Below are 6254 nucleotides of genomic sequence, written 5' to 3'. Positions count from 1 at the left end.
GTGAGCCTTTATTGATAGTATCTCGTACACCTAACACTGAAGCTTAGCGCTCTCTCTCTCTCTCTCCCCCTCCCTCTAGAATCACTCAGCTCCTCTCTCACTGTCTCCGTGTTGTTTATCACATGCACAACACAAGCTGTTTTGGTGACTTGTTGCCTCACACAGCCAAAGCCTTTTCTCTTGTTGATGCACTACAAGCTTATCTTACAAAGATGGCATACATGTCTATTTATAGGCTACATCAACCTGACCTTGACCTCCAAGGCTCCAAACGGACCTGAACAATACAGCTCAGAAGCAGCTAGCTATACTACTCCACCACCAGTACAAACAGCTGATTTACTACTGTCATTTATAGCTCTAGCACAGAACAAGCACAAACCAAATTGACTACTAGCCGACTGCATACTTTTCTCTACTATTAAAGGTGAACCTGCCGTTGTCGTCATGATGGTTCGACCTCATCCTTCCCACGTACAACAACCATCGACCGAAAAACTCTCAGGCGCAAGGGCCACGATCGTAGGATCCCGCACGGGGAAGAAAAACGCTGGAAAAAAGCCCCACGTAAGACTGTCCCAAAAAACCGAAAGAACCACACGTTCTCCATCTCCTCCACGATCTCCATCTCGACTTTCTCAAGATCTCTCACCAGAAAATGAACCACCCGGCGCCTCCCTCTCCCCCACATCACCAAAACTGCGAGTGGTAGTATGACCGCAATCCAATGCAAGGGTGGGGAGGGAGGTCGGGGTGGTCTGTGGTGTGACGCATGCCGAGGAGGAAGAGGAGAGGTACGCTGGCGGTGGATCAGGTCGAGGATGAGGAGGGGAAGTGCGATCCGGTACTGTGGGCAGGTGCTCACCGGAAAGCCGCGCAGATGGGCGCTACCGCCATCAACTCGAGCAGCACCGTGGCCACCATGCTCTGCCTCTTTACGCGTGACGATCTGAAGGGTGCGCCGTGTGCTCTTTTTGGTCTGCAATTTTAGTTTTAGATGCACGAGTGGCGGCGTTGCGACGCGCTGCGGCGGGTTTGCAGGAGGAGCTGCGATGCGAGGAATGGATCTGAGAGCCCTCCTGTGAGAGAAGGCGATGGCGACTCCTCGAGTGTGTGCAGATTTGGCGTGTGGTTGGCCTCGGCCTAGCGTGGCAGTGGCCCGAGGCATGCGTGGTTACAGTCGTTAGACTGTTCTCCGCCACAAAAAAGGTATACCACTTTCTAGCCGTGTCATTTGATTTTAAGTAGTCTTCAGTCACCTATTTCTGCTTTCATTTCATATCGGTATTTGTACTCTATGTTTTAAAGGCGTCCCTAAGGCGACGCCTAGGCGACACCTAGGCGTCGAAGCGCTCCCCCTCCGCTTTGGAAAATCGACCGCTTTGGGCGCCTAGGCGTCCAAAGCGCCCGCCTAGGCGTCGCCTAGGCGCCAAAGCGCCCCCCCTCCCTAAGGCGGTAAGGCGTCGCCTTAAAAACATAGTTTGTACTTTGGACCATCGTCAAACATTATGCTCGTTCTTTGGATCCTAATAATGGGCACACATTGTGGATGGCTTAACTGGCTCTATAGAGGAGGTTTGATCTGAAGTACTCTATTCTTTGTAAAGGTGTTCATTAGAGTGCAACTAATTCATTGTTTATTTGCGAGCATAAACTTGGTGTCCAAGCACCTAGAATAGATACGAAAGAAAAATATAGTGATCCGGCTCACAATGAAGGTGCCATTACTTGAGTGATATACATTTCTCTCTATATTTTAGAAGCAGCAAATTCAGTTAAAGGATACATGTTTTCTTACATTTGTTTTTCTGGTCTTCCCTAGAAGCTGAGGTTTAGTAACAGATGTCTCAGGAAATAATATGGACGGAGATTACTTGATCTTGACAAAGGCATCATCACCACAAATAAGTACTCCCTCCGTAAAGAAATATAAGAGCGTTTAGATCACTCTTATATTTCTTTAAGGAGGGAGTAGTTGATGTCATCATTCATGAAATCTGTCTAGGATGACATCAAGGAGAAATATAAGGTCTCTTCCTCGTTGTTGATGTCGGATCGATAAAAAATGATGATTGCAATGCTACTTCCTATTCAGTCTTGCCATGTTGATGCATGCAAGCTATTGCTCACTTTCGGGGCACTGTAATTACCTGCAGGAGATATACGCCGCACTTAATTCTCCAAGTACAGTCAAATTTGCAAAGCCTCTAAGGAGGTTATTTCTCTTGATGGCATGCTTTCATTGGAGATGACAATGCATATGATTTATTAGCAAAGTTCTAGGTGGCATTATTATGGGTGTATTTCGATATCCATTGTACTTGAAAATCATGGAACAACCCTGATTATTTCCCTCCATCTTGAAAGGATTTGTGGGTGTTTCCTTTTTGTTTTATATCATATATCATCAATTACATTGCTGCCGTATTATTGTGCATGCACCTTTTAGCTTTCTTGATGTGGCAGCTTGCACATGTGTTTTGGGTTACATTAAATAGTGTAGATACACCAGTGTTGTTGAATCACATCTTTCATCACACATCAGTCATCCTATTGAAAGTCAGTAGGCTCCCTTGTGTACTCAATGGTGTTTGTGTTGCAATAACTGATCAAATATTTTACCTGGATGTATATCGAGTAGGATTATACGTCTATCAAATATGATTTCAACATTTAATGAGTCGAAAAGGCCAGTGTCAGCATCTAAATATTCAGTATCCACCCTTGAGCTTGATACACGGTTTATATACTTATGTGTGTTTTCTCCTGCAGATTGGTATTACTAATATTAGTAATATATGCTTATACGCTTTTAAGGTCTCGAACATGTCCACTTCCAGAGGCCCTTGGGAATAAACTATCATTTGAGATAGCTGCTGGACTGAAAGATCGAGTATAACCATGATTCCGATTTGTCCTTTGCCAAGTAATGCCATTCCTGTATCAAGTGTAATTATACAGTCTGAATCTTTCAGTCGCATACAACAAAGTATGGTGGGAAAACTCATGATTGTAAGTCAGCACGTTATTTTGGTTCAAAAAAAATTCAAAGTAGAAAGATAGGTCGATGGTGCATGTTCAGTACTTTCGAAAGCTACCGCATTTTCATTTGTCTGTCCTGGTAAAGATATAACCAGTTTGTTCTCCTTGGAAAATTTGCACTATGCTAAATGTTCTAACTACTACAGATATCACCTGAGATTTTTGCATTTGTTTTCTCCCATTGAGTAGTTAATAGTGCATTTTTCTGTTGCCCGATTTCCAGTTTGTGGTTATATGATGTATCCATTATTTTACATGCCTATAACTTGTAAAACTGAATGTGGACTTTGGGGGAAAATTTACAGTTAAACTTAGACCTCTCAGTCATAAATATGTACTCTTCCATATTTGCTTTCTCACTGGATCACTGAATACCATGGCATATTTCTTGCTTGTCATGGAGCAATATCATAATTTGTTCCACTGGGAAAATGAGAAAATTGGCACTATTGTCTCTTGTTTGCTGTTCTTTAGTGAGAGTTGTGTAAAATTGATTGCATCTTTCCTTGCAGGGAGCAGGACATACTCAGGCACTGTGGAAGGATTCTGAATTATTGTTTATTAAAAGCTGCAGATGATTCTGTAACTGGAAAATTTGCACTATATGTTTCTTAATTAGTCATTATCATGTACCTTAGCAGGGAGTAGTAGATGGATGACATAAAATAGATGCGTTAAAGTAGTTGATTCTTTTCCCCGAAAAAAAATGTAGTTGGTTCTTTTTTGGTGATGTAGAGCTAAAGCAACCTATAGACTGGTAAACATTTTAAATCACGAAGTGGATCTTGTACTTTGTAAAATGAGATTTGCACAAGCTGAGAGCTGCATTGCTGAGATATTCTCCTCCCCCACCAGTTGGTATAGTGCTGAATCCAGGGGAGAAGCAGAATAGAAAACCCTTCTCTTGAGCGCTGACCAATAGATTAGGTCCTCTTTTTTAACTACTAGCAGATAAGGCGCTTCCTATACATGAACCAGATTCTTGCACTCTCATGTTGATCCTTATTGTTCTTCAACACTGGGATATTTTTCATCTTCATCTTACATGCACTTTGGACATAACGACATTATGTATTTTGTTGTAACGCATTGGCATGAGGAATACAGAATTAACATTGATATTCATTCTCAAGTTTCCTTAGAAATCCAATTTCAATAGGATCCCCATGCCTCATTAGCCCCTGCGGATCAATTGCAGTTGAGCAAACACGAATGAAAACGAGCAGGTGTATAATATCCCATCATCTCTCGCAATATGCGAGGACCATTTCATATATTTTCTAAAGTTCTAAACAGGTGCCAAAACCATGGTAAAACAAGATGAACTTTTTTTGAAGTGACGACAGTGTGCTTGAGCAGGCGTAGATGAAGAGAATAGAAAATGAAGGAAGGAGGGACAGGAAGGAAGATGTTGCTTAATCTTCTTACAAGGAGAGCGTGGTTAAGATGACATGACAACCGCCTAGGAAATAAGCGAGAGATAGTTATTGCTATATGGAAGGAAACTATACGTCGTCATGCTCAACACACTTTCAAATTATAACATTTTTATCACTTTGTGTATATATCTTGTTATCCCGTGGCAACGCACGGGCATTAAACTAGTACTAGGTAAGTGTTGGCCTGAACCGACCTATACTAATGCCTAGTTAATTAAGCACAGCACACAAGGATTATATCTAACATTCTCCCCCTAATCCTTGCGTGCTACCTTGGCCATTCCAGTCCTTGCTTTAAGCTCGTGACTAGTCACGGCACCAAACCATGCTTTATCAGCCTCACACTTAACTCTTCTTTATGATGACATCACACCACTGCCACCGGCTTCACACCAACTATCTATCGGCATCACACGGATACACTTCCTGTGACAATGGCATCACACCGACCCCGCCTAACGATAGCTTCACACCACCGTCTTTGTTGGCCTCACGTCCACGCTTCATATGACAATGGCATCACGCCACTGTCATTTGTGCAGAGTCCCTAACGGCATCACATCGCCAGGAGTGCACTAACCTCAACTCTCGCAGGAGCAAGAAGTGCTTTGTGTTTCTTCTCTGGACACTCATAAGTATAATGTCCAAAGTCATCACAGTTGTAGCACTGCACCTCGCTTTTATTTTGCGTCCACGGCCACGGCCTCCCATCATGAGAAGTTGCTCCTCTACACCACTCGGCTCCAGCCCCTTGAGGAGCTCCTCATGCGCCTTGAGTGACCCAATGGCCTCCTCCGTGGCCATCTTGTTGATGCCACTAAGCAGCGCAATCGATGAAGCAACAAGGATGAATTTGTTGGAGACAGCTCGCAACAGCTTCTTCACAACATACTTCTCCATCGGGTCTCCAAGCTCACGAATATACCCCACAAGTGTCGTGAATTTCGCCGCAAAATCATCCATGGACTCTCCATCAGTCATCTTGAGGTTATCAAACTCCGAGCATAAGGATTGAATCCTTGCTTCTCGAACACGCTCTACACCCACATGCATGGAGCATAGCGCTGCCCACATATCATAGGCCGGTCTCCTTCTCTCCAACAGGCGGCAGCGGCGCGTCGACGGTTGACTGGGACATATTTGTCAAGGCCAGCTCCTGCATGCTCTCGTCAACCTCCTTGGACGAGCTTTCGGGATCAATGGCATCCCATGCACCATTTGCTTGCAAGAGGTACTTCATCCTCATCGCCCATGCTGCGTAGTTGGTCCTTGTCAGTACGAGAATGTAATCCTCCCGGTTGCACTCTCAGACATACACACACACACAGAACTACTACTAGCAGTGAGACTTTATTGATAGTATCTTACACACACAGCACTAGCAGTGAAAAGCTTAGCCCTTCCTCCCTCTGTTGGAGCTCCCTCCCTCCCTCCCTCCCTCCCGAAAGCTTGGAGAGCTCCAACAGAGGGAGGAAGGAGCTAAGCTTGGAGAGCCGCTACCAACAACCGTGCCTCAGATTGGACCCAAGCTGGGTCATCTCCACGTCTGCGCACGTGATCTAGAAGCCTGGTGCAGACGCAATCCTGCGCGCTCGCGCGTACTCCAGATCAGTCCCGCCTCCATCAGAGTCGCCGCCACATGTGTCTACTGCTGCTGTAGCTGGCTGGTGCGCCTCGCCGCTCGTGGATCCCGTCCAAGGTCGCCGATCCGCTGATCAACTCTGTGTCCCTCCCTCCCTCCCTCCCTCCCTCCCTCCCTCCCTCTCTCTCTCT

The 6254-nt window shown here is 45.0% G+C and overlaps 1 protein-coding gene across 3 annotated transcripts in view; it reads right to left on the bottom strand.

Moving 5' to 3' along the window:
* Nucleotides 1-6254, bottom strand: part of LOC119336761 — a 50635-nt gene that overhangs the window by 37278 nt on the left and 7103 nt on the right. The gene's annotated exons all lie outside the window — the stretch shown is intronic.

This window comes from Triticum dicoccoides, chromosome 7B, assembly GCF_002162155.2.
Source record: "Triticum dicoccoides isolate Atlit2015 ecotype Zavitan chromosome 7B, WEW_v2.0, whole genome shotgun sequence".
Lineage (NCBI taxonomy): Eukaryota > Viridiplantae > Streptophyta > Magnoliopsida > Poales > Poaceae > Triticum > Triticum dicoccoides.
The sequence above is the reverse complement of the archived record's forward strand: the minus strand, read 5'-3'. Positions and strand labels throughout refer to the sequence as shown.